The sequence below is a fragment of the Rousettus aegyptiacus genome, unplaced genomic scaffold (assembly GCF_014176215.1).
Source record: "Rousettus aegyptiacus isolate mRouAeg1 unplaced genomic scaffold, mRouAeg1.p scaffold_m13_p_7, whole genome shotgun sequence".
NCBI lineage: Eukaryota > Metazoa > Chordata > Mammalia > Chiroptera > Pteropodidae > Rousettus > Rousettus aegyptiacus.
This window is the reverse complement of record NW_023416310.1, coordinates 57,575,776-57,597,179: the sequence shown is the minus strand read 5'-3', so window position 1 is coordinate 57,597,179 and position 21,404 is coordinate 57,575,776. Positions and strand designations below refer to the sequence as shown.

The following is a 21,404-nucleotide window of genomic DNA, read 5'->3' as shown; positions in this document are numbered from 1 at the left end:
GAATTTAATTGCAATAATAGCGATGGGGTTTTTTTTCCACCCTGCCTTGAGCAGTTTTTCACATAATTTTCCAAACTCTCTCTCACTTTTCTCTCTGGTCATTTCTCCATATAAAACATACATGATACTGTTTTATAGTCAGCAGACAAAATTTCTTGTATATTTTCCACCAAACAGAAGATAGTATTCAGTCATTTAGGAAAATTTATCTTAATTTTATTCTCTCCCATGACCATCTCAGGCAAGGGGGCAGTTTGGCAATTGTTACTTACTGACTCACGTTATCGACTTAATTCTTTTGCAAGTTTTCCCTGGCAAATTATATTGTGTGTGCATGTGTGTATGTGTGTGCATGTGTTTGTGTGTTTGTGTATATTTCAGTGGTTGTATATATTTCATATTAAATTGAAAATGATAGTACCTCTTTCAAGGGAATAGAAATATAGCTGGTTTCATCACACTCCATAACTAATTTGTAGGATTATCTTTTTAAATTTTTCTTTCCTATACCTCTTTTAGCTTAGCACAAGTGTTCAAATAATATAGTAACACAAAATTAAAATTCTGTTTATAATACAAAAGTTAGAATACGTCAAGGTATTGATTGTTACAAAAAGTTCTAGATAGTCTCCCTTTCTTTTCATTATAATTCATATTAAGCACAATTTTATAAATTTCATTTGTTCAAAGTAAATTTAATATCTTTTGATGAGGGTTTAAGATGATGAAACTGATTTCTCAAAACATTGCCCTATATACTCACAAAAAGAGGAAAGTTATGTCTTTCTTCTTTCTTCTTTCTTTCTTTTAGAATATTTTTTATTTTTCAATTATAGTTGGCATACAATATGATATTAGTTTCAGGTTTACAACATAGTGATTGGACATCTAAATAACTCATGAAGTGATCAACCCAATAAATCTAGTACTCCTCTGATACTGTACATAGTTATTACAATATTATAAGCTATATTCCTTATGCTCTACTTTATATTTCCTCGACTATTTTTTAACTACCAATTTGTACTTCTTAATCTCTTCCCCCTTTTTCATCAACCGCTCCCAAATTCCCTCCCATCTGGTAACCCACAAAATGTTCCCTATATCTATGAGTTTGTGTGTTTGCTTTTTCATTTATTTTATTCTTTAGATTCCATATGTATGTGAAATCATATGGCATCTGTCTTTCTCTATCTGAGTTACTCGACTCAGCACAATATCCTATAGATTCATCATAAAATATCTTTTTCCATCCCTTTACTTTTTGTCTCTGTGTGTCTTTTAATCTGAGTCTCTTGTAGGCAAACTAAGGGACTCATTTTCTTATCCTTTCTCCTTTCAGCCACTATAACTTTTTTTTTTTTTTAGGTGAAGCAACCCCTGGTTGACCTCACAGATTGCAAAAACCTTATCAGCTTATAATCCCTTATCTTTTTTTTTTTTTTTAATGCCTACAGCACCTGGTCTTCCTAGGTGGTCTCCCATCCAAGTACTAACCAGGGCTGACCCTGCTTAGCTTCCGAGATCAGAGGGGATCAGGCTTGTTCAGGGTGGCATGGCCATAGATGCCACCATAACTTTTGATGGAGCATTTAATTCTTTTTCATTTGAAGTACTCGTTGATAGATATGTAGTTATTGCCATTCTTTATTCATATTTTTGATACATATTTTTTTCTTCTTCTTCTTAAAGAAGTTTCTCCAGTATTTCCTATAATACTGGCTTAGTGAGGAAGAACTCCATTAGCTTTTTCTTGTCTGGGAAACTCTTGATCTGTCTTTCAATTCTAAATGATAGCTTTGCTGGGTAGAGTAATATTAATTGTAGATCCTTACTTTTTATCACTTTGAATATTTTGTGCCAATCCCTTTTGGCCTGCAAAGTTTCTGTTGAGAAATTGGATGATAGTCTTATCAGCACTCCCTCATAGGTAACTAATTACTTTTCTTTTGCTGCTTTTAATATTTTCTCTTTGTCTTTAACCTTTGGCCTTTTAATTATGATGTGTCTTGCTGCGGGTCTCTGCATTTCTCTTGTTTGGAACTCTCTGAGCTTCCTGAGGTTATGTGTCTGTTTCCTTCATTAAGTTAGGAAAGTTTTCCATCACTATTTCTTCAAATAGGTTTTCAATTTCTTGCTCTCTCTCTTCTCCTTCTGGTAATCCCATGATGTGAATGTTGTTATGCTTGCTGTTGTCCCAGAGGCTTCTTAAACTATCCTCATGTTTTTGGATTCTTTTTTTCTTTTTACTGTCCCAATTGGGTGTCCTCCACTACCCCTTCTGCTAATCGTTGATTCAATTCTCCACTTCATCCAATCTTTTGATTCCCTCTAATGTACTCTTCTTCTCACATACCGTATTCTTCATTTTTGACTGGTTACCTTTTATGTTTTATATTTCTTTGTTAAAGTTCTCACTGAAAGCTTCTACTCTTCCCCTAAGTTCATTGAGCATCCTTATAACCAGTGTTTTGAAGTCTGCAGCTGACAGATTGCTTGCCTCCATTTTATTTAGTCCTTTTTCTGAAGCTTTGTTCTGTTTTTTCATGTTGGACATGGTTCTTTGTCTCCCATTTTGCCTGCCTCCTTGTGTCTGTTTCTATATGTTAGGACTCCTAAGCCTCCCAGTCTTAGTAGAGTGACTTTATGTAGTAGGTGTCCTGTGAGACCCAGTGGCACAGTCCTGGGAGGGGTCTAGAGGCAGGCCAAGTTTGCCCACAGCCTGTGTACCTCTAGGGTCACCTAGAGTAAGAGTCACCTAGAGTAAGGTGCCTCAAGAAGCTAAACCAGGAAGCAAGGCCAGCTGCTGCTAGTACAGGGCTTGGTTCTGCTCATTGAGAAGTACAGGGCACAGTGAGGCCAGATGCTACTACTTTGGGTCTTGTGAGCCTTTGAGAGATTTTAGGAAAGTCTGCAGCATGAGCCAAGACAGGCCATTTGTATGGAATAAACCACTGGAGGCAGTTTGGATAGGCCCACAAGGTGAGAGAGGCAGTCTTAGGGAGACACCTGGGCTGAGTGACCTGTGTTATCCAGGTTGATGGTTACTCAAATATGGTGGCATCGGTGGCCCCATACTGGGAGAGGGGAGAGCTTAACAAAGTAAAAATGAATAGTGCCAGCACTTCTGTCTGGGGGAAAAAGCCATCCGTCCAGCTATCACCCTGAAACCCGACAACTCTCTCTCCCCATATGTCCCTGGCACTCTTCAAGCAGCTGCCCCAGTGCTGGAGCTCTGAGTGAGTGAGTTCACCAGCAAACAAGTTGGGCTGTGGGCCCTTTAAGAGGAATGTCTGTGCTCCTGCAGGTCTGCATCTCATTCAGCCACAATCTCTGCTGGTTTTCACAGCCAGAGGTTTTGGGGACTTCTCTTCCTGGCACCCGAACATTGGGATGGAGATCCCAATGTGGGGCTGGGACCCCTTCCTCCTCAGGTGGGGGAGGGGGCTCTGCAGCCAAGATAACCTGCCTGATTCTCATCTCCACACGTGGTTGTAGAACCCAGCTGTTTTGCAACTCTGCCCCTCCTACCAATTTGAGATGACCTCTTATTTTTGTCCCTAGTTGTAGGACTTCTCTGCATGATGAAACTACAGACCTCGGGCAACTCTGTGCAACAGTTGCTCTGTAGTTTTGTTATAATTTTGGTGTCATCGTGAGAAAAGGTATACACAGCTTCCACCTTATATGCCATCTTGACTAGTCCCCAGGACTCTGTGTTCTTGATGTGATCGGATTCCTGATTCTTTCTTTAGAATTAAGAGAATGCCTAAAATCCATGACTCAGCATATCTTTAGAGAAAAAGTGATAAAGCATCAATCCGACAACACAAGAGTGAAAATTCTGTAACAATTTCCTGGTCTGGTCCTCTCCCACTACCCAGGCCTCTGGACCCAGAAAGAGGGCAAGGAAATGTCATGATAGATTTGCTGTATTACATACCTATTGCTACATAACGAATTATCCCAAAACTTAGCCACTTAAAAAAATATATATATTATTATCTCATAGTTTTTGGAGTTCAGGAATCCAGGATTGACTTATCTAGGTGGTTCTGACTCAGCAAGAGAAAAATAGATGATTCTTATAATATGTATATATATAATTGCAAGCAAGTAAACACATTTTATTTTATACAAACATTACATTTAATGAAAATGTATTATATTTCCATTCTCATTTCAAATGATTTCTGATCTTTGTCTTAAGTAGTTTGTTAGAATGCATAATTCTAGGAAAGGAATAGGGATCTATTCTTGTGTCCACAAAAGCAGCATTTAATTTAACTGTAATATACATGATTTTATCAATAATACTAGTTAATTGTTAACCATGATGTTAATAATAATATATAATAATATATGTATTTGCCTGGTTTTTTTTTCTTTTTTTTGGTTAACAAATTATTTTCATGTATTTTTTTTCTCATTTGATCTCACATCAATTTTGTTTACTGTTCCCAGTAAGAAGCGCTCTTCCGACCAAGGGAAAAAATGAAGCTCAAAGAAAGAAATGGTTCACTTCCTGAAGTCAAACCAGTCACCATTACAATTTTTAATTATTATTTACTTACAGGATAGTTTGTAGAATACATTTGAAATTTTGTATTTTCCCAAGTTTTATAAGCAGAAGGGTTCTGTAAAGAAGATAGAATGAATAGGAGTGTTTTGAGAAAATCCACTAAAGAAACAATAGACACATAGAAAACAGAAGGAACTTAAGACTTGAATTAACAAGGTAAGCCTCAGTTATAACAAGAAAGTGGGGTGGAGGGAAAGTTTCTTTAACTTTAAGAGCTTAGGGGAAGGGAAGAAAATTTTTAAAAAATCATAAGAACCACAAACATGAGACTAATGTAACTCATTCAACTATAAGGGGAAAAAAGGCAAAAACAAAATAAGACCTAAGAACTATAAATTAGGAAAAGATGGTGTTATCTAAGAAGGTCAAGACCATAGTGCAGCAGGATGGGGGGAAAGACTAGTAAAAGCTTTTCCAGACAACACAGGTTTGCTCTTCCCAGAGAAATGCAGGAAGGCAGCAAATAATTAACAACAGGGTCAGGGGGACAAATTAAAACATCAGTCACAAATCATGGGGAGATTAAGCAGAGAGCTATTAAAGAGAAATTAATCGTCCATAGTAGAAAGATAAAGATGTTGTTGTTCAAAGGGCAAGTAACACGAAATCAAAAGTTTGGGGTTCTAACCCAGCTCTTCCAGTTATTTGGCTTTAGGTAAGACATTTACTTCTCTATAGCTTTGTTTCCTCAACTATAAATTGAGGCTATTGAAAGATCAGGGTATTGGAGAGCTCTTCCTAAAATGATGTGACTCTATGGATCTAAGGTCTAATTAGCAAGACAAAGAGATATACAAGAAAATAGTGAAAATCAAGCAAAATGCACATTTAAGGCAATAATGGAAGAAAAATATTCTGAAGCAAACAAAATAAAACAAACTTAATTTAGAGGTATATAAAATGCAAGTTGTCTCCAAGAATAATCCTCGAAGAAAGACTCTTACACTCTCAATTGCTAGTCAAGCATGTATGAAAGAATAATATTTCATAAATAAAATGAACAGAAGTACAATTCTAATTAAAGACATGAAATGTGTATTTTCAAAATATGATAATTTAGAAATTTAATAAAGATACAGTAGATTTGAATAATATAATAAATAAAATGTAACAAACGAAATTATAAATGTACTTCCTTTCAAATGAAAAGATTTAAATGAATCTATTTTAAGAATTATACAATAAGCATAAGGAACATCAATTCAATAAGTGACTTTATAAAACTTCAAATAATTTTAAGATACCTAACCATAAGGGAAAATCATAAAAGATTATTTTTTTGCAGCTTAATTAAGATAATAGACAATTAGTTGCTCATATTTATGTCATACAATTCAATGAGTTTGTTTTCGATTATAGTTGGCATACAATAATTTATTAGTTTCAGTTGTACAGCATAGTGATTAGAGATCTATATAACACATGAAGTGGTCACCCCACTAAATCAGCTACCCCTCTTCCTTCTTACATATTTATTATAACATTGCTGACTATTTTCCTTATGCTACACTTTATATCTCCACGACTATTTTGTAACTATCCATTTGTACTTCTTAATCCCTCTGTTCTTTTCACCAATACCCCAACTCCCCCCACCATCAAGTAGCCCTCAAAATATTCTCTGTATCTATGAGTTTGTTTCTGTTTTTATTATTGTTGTTGTTTATTTTATTCTTTAGATTACACATGTATGTGAAATCATGTAGTATTTGTCTTTTGATGTCTGACTCACTTCATTCAGCACAATACCTTCTAGGTCCATCATGCAATATATTTTTATACCCCCTTACTCCTTATCTGTGTATGTCTTTTAATCTGAAGTGAGTCTCTTGCAGGGAGCACACATAAAGGTCTTGTTTTCTTATCCCTTTTGCCACTCTGTCTTTTGGTTGGAGCATTTAATTATTTTCCATTTGAGGTAATTGTTTATTGGTTTGTAGTTATTACCATTCTTTATTCATGTTTTTGATACATGTTTTCCTTTTTAAAGAAGTCCCGTCAAATTTTCCTGTAATATTGGCTTGGTGGTGATAAATTCCTTTAGCGTTTTTTTTTTTTTTTTGGTGTGTTTTGTTTTGTTTTGTTTTGTTTTGTCTGGGAAAATTTTTATCTGTCCTTTGACTCTAACTGATAGCTTTGCTGTATAAAATATTCTTGCTTGTAGATCCTGGATTTTCATCACTTTGAGTATTTTGTGCCAATCGCTTCTGTTCTGCAAAGTTTCTTTTGAAAAATCAGCTGCCAATATTGTGGGTGCTCTCTTGTAGGTAACTGTTTTTTCTCTTGTTGCTTTTAGGATTCTCTCTTTGTATTTAACTTTTGGCATTTTAATTATGATGTGTCTTGCTGTGGGCCTTTTTGGGTTCATCTTTTGGGGACTCTCTGAGCTTCTTGTGCTTGTATGTCTATTTCCTTCACCAGTTTAAGGAAGTTTTCCATCATTATTTTTTCAAATAAGATACCAACTTCTTGTTCTCCTGCTTCTCCTTCAGGTATCCCTAAAACAAAGATGTTTTTAGGTTTAATTTTGTCCCATAGGCTCTTTAAACTATTTTATATGCTTGATTTCTTTTTCTACAATTCTGATTGGGTGTCCTTCGCTTCTTCATCCTTTATACAGGTGATTCAATCCTCCACTTCATCCACTCTGTTGATTCTCTCTAATACACTCTTCATCTCACATATTGTATTCTTCATTTCTGATTGGTTCCCTTTTATCATTTCCATTTCCATTTTTATGTTTTTTATCTCTTTGTTAAAGTTCTCACTGAGTTCATCTACACTTCCCGTAAGGTCATTGAGCACTCTTATAACCAGTGTTAGAAATTCTGCATCTGTTAGATTGCTTGGCTCCATTTTTCATGGAGCTCTGTTCTCTTCTTTCATATAGGACCTGCTTCTTCATTTCCCCCATTTTGGCTGCCTTTCTGTGTCTGATTCTATGCGGTAAGCAACACTCCTGAGTCTCCCAGTCTCATCAGCGTGGCTTTGTGTAGTAGGTGTCCAGTGGCACAGTCCTGAGTGAGAGGGGTTCGGCTGCAGGTCAAATTTAGCCCCAGCCTGTGCCCCTCCAGAGCCACCTGGTAAGACTCAGCAGCAATCCACAGGTGCTCAGCTTATAGTTCAAGAGGCCATGCCAGAAACCAAAGCCAGCTGCCATCAGTACGGGGCTTGGAGCTGCTCGGCAAGGGGCACAGGACATGCCGAGGACATAACCGGATGTGGCTTGGGTACGGCTACGAGTTGGGGAGGGTGGAGTTTCAGGAATCATCTGGATGGAGCGACCTCTGATATCCAGTTTGATGACATCATGGCTATTGTGGTGCTGAGTCCACACGCTGGGAGCCGCGAGGGCTCAACAGAGGAACAATGGATAGTGACAGCACTTCTGCCCAAAGAAAGCCTTGCTTCCGGCCCTCACTCCAACAACTCAGTGTCCCCCTGCAAGTCCCTGGTGGCCCTCCCCGTCACCCACCCCCAAGCAGCCCACCTGGTGCTAGTGGTCAGAGCGAGCGAGTCTGTCAGCTCAAAAGTCTGGTCGTGGCCCCTTTAAGAAGAATCTCTGCAGTTGCCATACTTTCTGTTCCACTCAGTTGCTCAGGAAGGTCAGCCTCACATCCTCGACCTTTCCTACCTCCTACTGTTGCAGGGCGATTTCTTATTTATCTTCCTAGTTGTTGGGCTTCTGTTTATCTAGGCAACTCTGCTTGCTGTTCCCTGTGTTTCCATCACAACTTTGTTGTGGTCACAAGAGGAGATGAACTAAGCCTCTGTCATCTACGTCATTTTACCTGGTCCTCTCATAACATATTTTTTTAAAGATTCTCCTCAGACTGAAAATACAGAATATAATAGAATTTTTAATTAGCTTTATTGAGATAGTTAACAAATAATAAACTGCACATATTTAAAGTATACAATTTGATAAGGTTTGACATATGTATACACCCATTAAACCATCTCCACAATCTATATGATGAGCACATCCATCACCCCCAAAAGGTTCCTCGTGACCCTTGGTAATTGCTCTCTCCCACACCGCCACCACCTATCCACATGATCTACTTTCTGTCATTATAAATGTCTCTTGGATAATTGCTTAGGAGTAGAATGTCTGGGTTAATTGGCTAAGTATGTGCTGAAATTTAAGAAACTGCTAAACTTTTTCAAGTGTTTGTTTCATTTTTTCATTCCTACTAGCAGTATGTAAAAGTTAAACAGTCATTCTGCAACGTTGCCAGTGCTTGGTATGGCAGCCTTCTAAACTTAAAACATTGCAATTGAAGTATAGCGATATCTCATCGTAGTTTTTAATTTGCATTTCCCTACTGGCTAATGATTTTTGAGCACCTTTTCATATGCTTGTTTGCCATCTGTATAACTTCTTTGGTGAAATGTCTTTTTTTTTTTTTTTTTTTTTGCCTATTTTTGAATCAAGTTGTCAGTTTTTATATTTTTAAAATAGTTTTGAGAATGTTTATATATCTGGACACAAGTCCTTTATCAGGTCTGGAACTTATAAATATTTCTCCAAGACTGTGCCTTGTCTTTTCATGCTTTTTATTTTATTTTCTTTTTTATGCCTACAGCACCTAGTCTTCCTAGGTGGTCCCCCATTTAAGTACTACCCAGACCCAACCCTGCTTAGCTTCCAAGATTAAACATTGGGCTTGTTCAGGGTGGCATGGCTGTAGACTATGGATCATGGCTTCACTGGGGCACAAACCCAGGACCTTCTGCACGTAAAGCAGATGTGCTAACGACTACGCTATGGAAGCTTGTCCTCTTTTTATGCTCTTACCAGTGTTTTTCAAAGAGCAAATGTTCTTGATAATCAATGTTTTTCTTCTATAGGTTGTGCTTTTGGTATTATTTCCAAGAAATCTTTGCCTGACCCAAAGTCACAAGATTTTCTACTATACTAGGAGATTTATAGTTTTAAGTTTTACATTTAGGTTATGATCTAGTTTGAATTAATTTTTCTATTCTATGTAGTGTGAGGTATGGATTGAAGTTAATTTTCTTCTTCCTTCCATTTCCATTCTTTTTTATTTTTTTAATTTCTTTGCATATGGAATCCAGTTGTTCCAGTTGTTTCCAAAATTTCCAAAAAAATTTTCTTTGATTTTTATAAAAAATCAGTTGTTTATAGACATAGATATGAACTCTACATTCTTTCTTTTTATCTATTTGTCTATACTTATGCCATTTCCATAATGTCTTAATTACTGTAATTTTACAATGTCTTCAAATGAGGTAATAGAAGTTCTTCAATTTTGTTCTTTCCCAATATTGTTTTGGCTATTCAAGTTATTTCATACTTCCATATGAATTTTATAATCAACTTGTCAATTTTTACAAAAAGGCTACTGGAATTTTGGTTGGCATTACATTGAATATATAAATCAATTTGGAGACAGTTGTCACCTTAACAGTATTAAGTCTTCCAACCCAACTTTGTTCAGGTGTCTATTCATTTAATTTAGGTCTTTTTAAAGTTTTCTCAGCTATAGTTTGTAGTTTTCAGAGTACACCTTTTGTACATCTTTTTTTTCCATTTTATCATTAAGTAGTTCATGTTTTTGATGTAGTTAGTATAAGTGATCTTGAATTTTTTTTCAGCTTCCAATCGTTCTTTGACAGTGTATGGAAATACAATTAAATTTTGTATATTATATCCTACAACCATGCTAAACTCACTCCTAATCATTTACCATTTTTTATATCTCATTTGCAAACTCCATTGGGTTTCCTAGATAATCATTTTGTCTGCAGATAACAATAGTTTTGCTCCTTCCTTTTCAGTATAAATTCATTTTAGTTCTTTTTTTTTGTCTGATTACACGGGTTGTGCTCTTAAGTACCGAGCTGAATAGCCACGGTGAGAGTGCACATTCTTGTCTCTTTCTGATATTAGGAAGAATGTATGTAGGCTTTCACCATTAAGTATGATGGTAATTGGATTTTTTAAGATGCTCTTTATCAGGTTGAGGAAATTTCTTCTAATCCTAATTTGCTGAGTTTTTTTTTTTTTTTTTTTAACCAGGAATGAATGTTGGGTTACGATAAATGCTTTTTCTTCATCTTTTGAGATGATCATATGATTTTTCTCTTCTGCATGGTTAATATGGTGAAATACATTGATTGATTTTTTCTTTTCAGGCGAGGCAATCCTTGGTTAACCTCACAGATTGCAAGGACCTTATCAGTTTACAATCCTTTATTTTTTATTTTTTATGCCTATAGCACCTGGTCTTCCTAGGTGGTCTCCCTCCCAAGTACTAACCAGGTCCAACCCTGCTTAGCTTCTGAGATCAGATGGGATTGGGCTTGTTCAGGGTGGTATGGCCGTAGACTACATTGAATGATTTTTGAATGTTAAACCAATCTTGCATTCGTTTCAGTCATAATATATTGTCTTTTCAATATATTGTTGGATTCAATTGTTAACATTTTGTTTAGAATTTTTGGATGTGTGCTCATGAGCAAAACTGGTATATGGTTTTTGTTTTGGTTTTTTTTTTCTTGTAATATCTTTATTTTGGTATCAGGGTAATCTCAACTCAGAATTATTTGGGAATTATACTTTTCAATTTTCTAAAATCACTTCTTTAGAACTGGTATTATTTCCTATTTATGATTTTGTGGACTTCACCATTAAAGCAAACCGTCTGGTCCAAGAGTCTTTTGTGGGAAGGTTTTTAATCACATATTGAAACTCTTGTATAAGTATAAGTATCTTGAAGTTATATAATTTTTTTTGAGTGAGCTTTGGTACTTTGTGTTTTTCAAGGAATGTGTTCCAAGTTGTTGAATTTATTGGTATAAAGTTTTTTACAATATTCCATTATTTATTATCTGTATAATATGTAGCGATATTGTGCCTCTCATTACTGATATTGTAAATTTTTCCTGATCACTCTAACTAAAGATTTACCTAATTTTTTATTTTCTCAGAAAAGCAGCATTTGGTTTTGCAGATTTTCTCTATTGTTTTTTAATGATTTTTGTTTTGATCTTTATTATTTCATTTCTTGTTTACTTTGAGTTTGTTTTGTTTTTCTTTTTCCATTTTATTAATATAGAAACTGAGGTCTTTGATTTGAGACCTTTTTTTCTATTCTAATATAGATGTTTAGTGTTATAAAATTTTCATTAACTACTGCTTCAAGGGCATCCCTGAAATTTTGATATGTTATGTTTTCATTTTCATTGAGTTCAAAATACTTTCCAATTTCCCTTTTGATTTTTTTTCTTTGGCCAATTGGTTATATAGAAGTCTATTAGTTAGCTTCCAAATATTTAGTATCTTTCCAATGATTTTTCAGCAGTCATTGATTTCTAGTTTAATTCAATTGTAGTTAGAAAATATACTTTGTATGTTTAATTCGCTTTAGTTTACTGACACTTTATTTATTTTAATTTTATTATTATTTTTTAAATGTCTAAATGATAGAACCTATACAATACTTAGTATTGTGATTAGGAGACAAAAATGCAATTTTGGGTACAATACAGAGGTTCACTAGCAAAGTCTATCTCAATCTTTCCCCTTTGGAGTAACTCTTGAAATAATTTTCAGGTCTCAGGGAACCTCTGTATAAAAATTATTTTACCATCAGCTCATAATACATTAGCATGATGTGTTATGATCAGTAAATTGTAGATAAAACATGATAGATATAACAGTCCAATTATAATTTCCAATGATTTTTTTAGTAGAAAATGACATTTTGTTTTGAAAGTTTGTTTGTTTTGGCTAGCTGATGAGTCTACCATTTTTGCGTCATTTCTCTTCCTGAGAAAATATACTCATAATAACTATTTGATTTTTTACCTTATGCAAGTAGATCTGAAATTCTTATCACAAATTCCTACTAAATGATATTCTAATAAGGTTTGTATGTGGTATATGATGTGTGCAAGAGTAATTATTTTCTTTATTTAAAATTAAAATGTCTTTTAAATTGTCTGTTCTTTTAAAAAATCATGTAAAGATTAGCTTACCTTTTTAAAAATGTATCTCCTTATTGTCTTGTCATAAATATTTAAAACGCATAAGGAAAATACAATATATTTTTGTTAAATAACTGATTTAAGACAAAATGAAAAATTTTTTAAGATGAGATTTAATTACATAATGTAAATTGTTTTAATTTACGCTATTTACAATGTGAAATTTATTGACAATGTCAAAAAGAAAAGCTATGAAAACTGTAAACCAAGCAATATGAATAAAAATATGGCCTAAGACAATTTTATTCAAGACAGTGTAAAATCATTTCCTTACTGAGTGATATGATCAGCCTTTCATACAGGCCTAATAATTGCAAAATTATTATAGACATGTTAGTTTTTGATATATTTTATCAGAATATATGAAAGCATTATATGTATTTTTTGAAACTAAAACTAAAGAATGAAATTTACCTCTGTAGGGTTAACTCAGAACATAGCCCCTCCACATACTCAAAAGACTGACAGCTGCCCCGCTAGCAGCCAAAGAAGGCGGCTTTCAGCGGTGCCTGCTCCCAAGGACATTTTCTGCTACTCCCATGGACAGTATCTGCTCCTGTAATCAAGCAGCACATCCTGCTCCCATCAGTCTGAGATGGCGGCTGCTCCCTCAAAGAGATAACCCCTCCCTCTGTTTATGGGCATAAAAAACTCTACTTGCATTTGATCAGCAACGGTTTTTCTTCCTGCATCTCAAACCAGTCTCTGCTGAAGCTTCCCTGCCTCATGAGTAATAATTCGGAATATTCAAGCCAGGTGCAAGGCCAGACCTGGGTTTCCTGCGTTACAACCTCTTTATTGAAACTTGTGCTATTTTTGCTCATCTAACACAAAGATTTTATTTTCAACTAAAATGAGACAATTTATAGCATGTTTTAAATGAGGAAAAGATTTACACATTTTAAAAAAGTTAAACAACTTTAGCAAAATGTTTATTGTTTTCTCGTGAAGAGCAGGATCCCACTTTTTCACAGGAATCCAGAACTTGTCTAGAGGCAGATCAGTAAATCTCATCTTAAGTATGCAATCAGACTGCAGCTCATGAAGTCCTTCTCTTCCCTCAAAGTCACATTCTCAGGCTAAGTAGAAGATTAGGTGAGTGTCATTATTCAAGTTATTCTCTTGTGTTGACAGGGAGGGACATACCAACAATGTGGTTTTGTGGTTTTCAATAAAATGTGAAACTTACAAAGACTTTACCTTCAATCAACAGAGAAACTTGTCAAGATTTTCTTTTACAACAAAATTTCTCAAAAGATTCTGTTTCTTTAAAACTAAGAACCTTGCTGCTTGAGTCAAAACATTTTCTCGGGGTCTTGCGATTCATATTTTAGCCCAAAGTCCTATTGAGAATTATTCCTCTCCTAAGCCATTGGATTTCTGTTTGTAGCAGATTTATGTGCTCTTTATCCAGGTGTTAAAATAGTTTTAAAGTATTCTCAGGTAAATTGGTCTCTCTTTAATAAAGTTGAACATTTTTTCGCATCACCCAGACTTAAAAAATTTCTTCTTTAACAGACTTTGACACCAGTACCTCTCTATGAAGAAAACAGTGTGCTGTGAACAAATCAGAATTTTCTTTGTTCGTTAGAAATAAAACCTCTCCTGGATCCAATCATTAGTGGGCCCTGTCAGTACAGATGCGCATATAGTTTCTCTAGGTAAGAACTTTTGATTCCAGATATGAAGATAAAACATTGAATGTATCTTGGCCTTGACTTTTTTGAACAGCTCTTTGCAGCAGATAAAATAAAGTTCTCAATTTTCACCATTGTTTACAAATCTTCAAATGTTATAAGACATTTAAAGGTAAAATCTGTTGATTCATCATCCTCAATAGAAAAGCAAGTGTTATTTACTTTATTACACAAAATATCTTCAGCATAATATTGTGTGTCATCAATATGTTGACTATTGTATTACTATAAAGAGGAACCTTTTCCTGTTTTCATACTACATCTTATCCTACCTTTTTACTCTGATTTTACACACCAACATTATAATGGTTCTCACCAACTAGACACCTTTTTCTTTTCTGGAAAATAAATAATTGCTACTAAATGATTTGTTCCCTAAGCATTTTCACCGATGTGACTCTTTGTTTTGACAACAGTTTACTCTGTTTTGAGATTCCAATACCCATTTAAAATAATCACACCCTTAATTGTCAAGTGACTATGATTTGGAGTTTAGTGTATTTACAATTCATGGGGACGAATTGCGTAAATTGTTTAATGTGGACAATGCACAAAGGAATAGAAAAACTTGGATAACCAGTCTTCTTTCACTGAGTGCAATGGATGCCTCAAAAGATTGAAACTCTTCCTCATTAACTTGATCAGAAGAATCCACAGACCTAGGCCTAAAATCTTTCTTATCTATCTCCTACCTTGTCTTTAAAAATCACCACAAAGGACAAACACACATGTTAAAAAACATAAACACTAATAAAATATAAAATAGTAGAGCATAATAACTACATGAGAAAAATTACCCAAAAATGTGAAATTTTCACTATATAATTCAGGTCTAACCAATACAATCCATGCCTTCGGTGACTATAGTTTCTGAATAAGTGAAATTGATGACAGCAATGTTACAAGGCATTGGTAATACTCTGTTACAAAGTACTTGCCCTACCCATGAAGTAATATGTTATTTGAAAGTGAACTCAGATTAGTTATAAATGTAGATTATAAACTCTAGGGAGACCACTAACATTCTTTAAACAAAGAGTACAATTGATATGCTAAGAGACGAGAGAAAATAGAATCATACTAAATGCTTGATTAAAATTAGAAAAGGCAGAAAAAGAGTGGAAGACAAAAAAGAAACAAAGAAAAAAGGCAACAGATAGAAAATAGTTATAAACATGATACATATTAATCTGACTATATCAATAATCACCTTAAATGTGAATGATCTAAATAAAACAATTAGAAGACAAGGACTGTCACAGTGGATTAAAAAAGCAAGACTCAACAATAGGTTATTTAAAGGAAACTCATTTTAAATATAAAGACAGAGGTAGATTAAAAGTAAAGAGAGGGAGAATGATGTACCGTGTTAGCACTAGTCAAAATAAAGTTGATGTACCACACGAATTTCACACAAAGCAGACTTCGAAGCAAGGGAAATTATCAGGGATAAAGAGGGGCATTACACAATGATAAAGAGGTTGATTTTGCAAGAAAACGTAATAATCCTTAATTGGTATGCACCAAACAAAAGAGCATCAAAATATATGAGGCAGAAACTAGTAGAGCTGCAAGGAGAAATAGATGAATCCACTGTTGTATTTGGAGACTTTAAAACCACCCCAACAGTAATGAACAGGTCCAGCCGGCAGAAAGTCAGCAATTACACAGTAGACCTAAACAGCACCATCAACCAGCTGGATCTAATTGCCAAATATATACTACTTCATTAAACAACAATAGAATATACAGTCTTCTCAATCTCATACGGAACATTTATAAAACACACCTTAACAAATCTAAAAGAATAGAGATTATACAACATGAGTTCTAGATGACAATGGAGGCAAACTAGAAAACAATAAAAAAAAGATCACTGGAAAAATCCCCAAATCTTTGGCAATTAAATAACATACTTCTGAATGACAAATGAGTCAGAGAACTCTCAAAAGAAATTAAAAATTATTTTGAAATCAATAAAATTGAAAATGCAACTTATCAAAATTTTGGGGTTACAATAAAAGCAGTGCCTAGAAGAGATTTTATACCATCAAATGTATATATTGGAAAAGAAGAAAAATCTAAAATTAAAAAGCTAATCATCTTAGGAAACTAGAAAAAGAAAATTAAATTAAATACATCATAAACAGAAAAAGAACAATAATGAAAATTAGAGCAGAAACAATGAAATTAAAAATGGGAACTCAGTAGAAAAAATATCAATGAATCCAAAAGCTGATTCTTTGAAAAGATCATTGAAATCGATAAACTTCTAGCCAGGCTAACCAAGGAAAAAAGTGATAAGACTTTTTTTTGCTAACTTCAGAAATAAATGAGGGGCCATCACTCTTGATACCATGAACATTAAAAGGATAGTAGAGGAATGTTATGAGCAACTCTATGCTCACTAATTTGGTAACTTAGATGAAATGGACCAATTTCTTGAAAGACACACCTACCAAAACTCACCCAAAGAGAAATTGACAATCTTAAATCTATTAAAGAAATCAAATCAATAAAAAATAAATTTCCAAAGCATAGTGCACCAGGCTCAGATTGCATCACTGCTGAATTCTACCAAATATTTAAAAGAAATCATACCAATTCTCTATAATCTCTTTGAGAAAATAGAAAGAGGAAATACTTTCTAATTCATTCTATGAAGACAGCATTACCATAATCAATTACCCAAACCAGTGAAATATATTAAAAGAAAAACACCACAAACTGATATTTCTCATGAACATAGATGCAAAAATATTCAATAAAATATTAATAAATAATATCCAAGTGCATTAAAATATTTATACATAATGACCAAATAGGTATGCAAGGATGGTACAGTATTTGAAAACCAGTTCATATAATCCACCACCATTACACCAACACACGAAAGAAGAAAGATCATGTGATCAAATACAGAAGGATCTCTCAACAAAATCCAACACTCATTCATGATAAAAAAAAAAAAAAACCAGTAAACCAGAAATAGAGAGAAACTTCCTCAACTTGATAAAGAACATCTATAATAAATCTACAGCTAACATACTTACTGGTGGAAAACTAGATTCATTTTCCCTAACATCAGGAAGTAGGCAAGGATAGCTCCTCTTACCACTCCTATTCAATATCATCTTGAAAGCTCTTACTAAAGCAATAAGACAAAAAAAGGAAATAAAAAGTGTATAATCATGAAAGAAGAAATAAAACTTTATTTGCTAATGACTATCTATGTAGAAAATTCCAAAGAATTGACCAAAAAAAAAAAAAACTCCTGGAACTAATAAGTGATTGTAGCAAGGTAGCTGAATATAAGATTAAACAATTACAATTTTAAATTTAAAAAATTACACCATTTACATTAGCACACTTTGTGCAGATAGAGCTAACTCTATCTCAAAAAGCTGACTCTATTTTAAAACTAATCCACCTGAATCCTTGACCCTCTCCTCTCTTCCATAGGTGGACTCTGGATTGTGTACAGAGGCTCTAGGTTAACCACAAACTACCACTGATCTTTCCTCCACCATTTAGCCTTCCTTTTAGGGCAAGGCATCCTCAACATTATCTATCTTTTAACTCTCCCAGGCACCAGTGCCCCTGGTATCTCATCCCTTTGTTCCCCATTACTCCTACATTCCTTTCTGAGTAAGTCAGTCCATTTCCTAGGGGTATATAAAACAGGTGGCCTGGGGGGAGGGGGTGAATGGTATGGGGATCCAAAAAATGCCACCTAGGACTGCATTTCTGTGAATAAGTTCCCTAATAAAACTCTTTAAACTAACAAGCTAGACTTGCCTGTTTCATTCTTTGGTCTCTTGGCTCCTTCACATTTGGGAGTCACTTTACACAGGGCACACACCTAAAAAAAATACTTAGGTATAAGTCTAACAAAATTCGAACAAGAGCTATATAAGGAAAACTAAAAAACTCTTATGAAAGAATCATGGATAAGAGACTTAATAGTATTAAGATGTCAGTTCTTCACAACTTGATCTATATATTCAATGTAATCACAATCAAAATCGCAGCAAGTTATTTTATGACAAGCTGATGCTAAAGTTTATATAGACAAAAGACCCAGAATAACCAACACAATATTGAGAAGAATCTAGCTGGAAGATTTATACTATAAAACTTCAAGACTTACTGTAAAGCTACAGTAATCAAGATGGAGGGTGGTATTGGCAAAAGAATAGACAAATAGATCAATGGAAAGGAAGAGAGTCCAAAAATAGACCAACACAAAATAGTAAACTGATCTTTGACAAAGAAACAAAAAAAATTCAATGGAGGAAAAAAAAGATCATCTTTTCAATAAATGATGCTGGAAAAACTGGACATTCACATGGAAAAAAACGAATCTGGATGTATACCTTAAAGTTTTCAAAAAAATTAACTTGAAATGAATCATAGGTCTAAATATAAATTTTTAACTATAAAACTTCTAGTAGATAATAGAGAAAAAAAATCTAGGTGACCTGCAATTAGGCCATTATTTCTTAGCTATAACACCAAAAGCACAATTTGTGAAAGAAAAAACTGGTAAGTTGAACTTCATAAAAATTAAAAAATTCTGCTCTGAAAAAGACGTTGTTAAGATAATGAAAAAAAATGAAAGACTAGAAGAAAATATTTGCAAGACACATGTCTGATAAATGACTTGTATCCAGGATATACAAAGAACTCTTAAAACTCAACAATAAAAAAACAAATAACCCAATTATAAAATGGGCAAAAGATCTGAACAGGAGTACTTAAGTGAAAGAAGCCAGTCTGAAAAGTCTACATATTGTACAATTTCAACTATATGACATTGTAGAAAAGGAAAAATTATAGAAACATTATACACTTGCAGCAAAAATCCACAGAACTATACAACACAAAAAATGACTCTTAATGTAAACTATGGACTTTAGTTAATGTATCAATATTCATGCATCAATTGTTAAGGAATCTACCACGTTAATGAAAGATGTGATACTAGAGTAAACCAGAGGTAGGGAATGGAGATAACGGGGATATATGGGAGCTCTGTACTTTCTGTTCAATTTTTCTCTAAACCTAAAACTGCTCTAAAAATAAAGTTTATCAATTACTAAAAAAAAAAACTCTATCTACATAGTTAATAAAAAATTTATAAACTTGAAACAGGGTTTTCTAACTTGTTTAAATGTTTCCAAAACCCTCTATTGGGTTTTGAACATATTTATTTAAAACATAAATGTAGCATACTATGCTTAGCAAGAACAATTGATTGTCATTACGAAGATGAAAATTGACTGGCCAAATTTCAAAAACGTTTTTGCATAACTATTGGATGAGATTGAAAACATATATCACTTGGAATTAGCTTTCTTTTTTAGTTAAGATGGGCATTAAAACAATACCTTTGAGTCACTACAAAATCTTAAATCCAGCTTTTACCTAACATTTATTGAAGCTATATACCAGGCACATCTCTGAGCACTTTATGTGTATTAATGCACATGATTCCCATATAAACCCACCAGGTAGGTACTATTATTCACCCGACTTTACAGATGAAGAAATTAAAGTAAAAAAAAAAAAAAAAGAAAAGAAGAAAGAAGGAAGGAAGGAAGGAAGGAAGGAAGGAAGGAAGGAAGGAAGGAAGGAAGGAAGGAAGGAAGAAAGGAAGGAAGGAAGGAAAAGAAAGAAGGAGAAAAAGAACAAAGAAAGAAGAAAAAGAAAAGAGGAGGAAAAAGTTAGGTAACTTAATCAAGATTACGTAGACTTTAAGTGGACTAACTGAAATTTAAATCCCCACGGTCTATCTCCAAAATGTATAATATATAAATTATTTTAAATATAGATGGATTAAGTATTCCAATTAAAAGACAGAGGTTATCACATTGGATTAAAAAATCATGATCCAACTAAATGCTATTTACAATATATATATTTTACATTTAAATACACTCATAGGTTGCAAGAAAAGGAATGGGAGAAAAATATACCATCATAAGAAAGCTAGAGAGGTGGGGGGTCAAGAGTGGACTGAGAGGCAGGTGCTGTGGCTGCAGCTACCAAGCGGGGAGACGCTGGCAGCTGGCGCTGTGGGTGCAGATTCCTCATCTTCCAGGTTATGGCCACTCTCAACCTGCCCTTCAGCTGCCTCCAACTGCGCAACAGGTCGGACGTCATGCGTGCAGCGGCTGCTGCCTGCCTTTTCCCTCCCAGCTTACCTGCCATGGGAGGACTGTGTGAAGCTGACCCACAGCCGGGCCCCTGTGCTGCTCTGAGCAGCTCCCTGTAAAAAGAAATGCAAGTTAGAGCAGGAGGAGGAGGATTGCTCAGTAAGAAAGAAAATGGTAACTGAAACAGGGCTCTGTGCTGGTCCTAATGACTGGATTCTTTGTGCGCATCAGGATATATAGAGGCTCATGCAGTATCATGCACCAGCGTCTTTTCTGCACCTGACGTGTTAGATGTTTTCTTGTGAAGAAATTGATCAGACAACTGGAGACGTGAATGTGAAGTTGCCAAAAGGAGGATTCAGGAAATTTAGGACAGGAAAATTGACAAAGATGAAGAAATTGAAACTGATGGAAATATTAACCATCTCCCATCTTGTCCTTTCTGACACCATGAAAACAGCCTTGAAGAGAGAATTTGATGAAGTCTTTACAAAGAAAACGACTGAGTTCATGAGCCATCTTTCATGGAGACTGTGTTCTGGAAAACTCTCCCTGAACTTTGTGATAAGCCAAAATTCTCATCTAATGCTAAGCTGCACCAGAGAGAGCCAAACTAAGTATAATGCTGCTGGCACTGCTTTCCCTAGGAGAACTGAACTGTTCTTGGAACCTGGCAAACAGGAATGCCTATTTACAATAGTTTTCAGACAGCTGCTTGCACAGAAGAGATGGAACTCTAAAAACCTTTTTCTATATACTAAAAATGTCAAATTTTAGAAGGCACATATGTTCAGTCCTGAGCCTACTTATATAATACGGAGACTTGAAAGTTTTATTAAATAGGCGTAATAATATCTCCACCTGTGATTTGGGGTGGGACACTCATTTTGGTTAGCCATTTCTTGAATTCAACTTTTTATCAAGAAAGCTTGTCTCAAGGGAAAAGCTGCT

The 21,404-nt window shown here is 34.6% G+C and overlaps 4 pseudogenes; 1 reads left to right on the top strand and 3 right to left on the bottom strand.

The window, feature by feature from the left end:
- Nucleotides 1-1,448: 1,448 nt before the first annotated feature.
- On the bottom strand, nt 1,449-1,567 carry LOC118605940 (annotated as a pseudogene).
- Nucleotides 1,568-9,162: 7,595 nt separating this feature from the next.
- On the bottom strand, nt 9,163-9,278 carry LOC118606246 (annotated as a pseudogene).
- Nucleotides 9,279-10,819: 1,541 nt separating this feature from the next.
- Nucleotides 10,820-10,938, bottom strand: LOC118605807 (annotated as a pseudogene).
- A 9,463-nt stretch (nt 10,939-20,401) lies between these two features.
- Nucleotides 20,402-21,193, top strand: LOC107506399 (annotated as a pseudogene).
- The last annotated feature ends 211 nt before the right edge of the window (nt 21,194-21,404 follow it).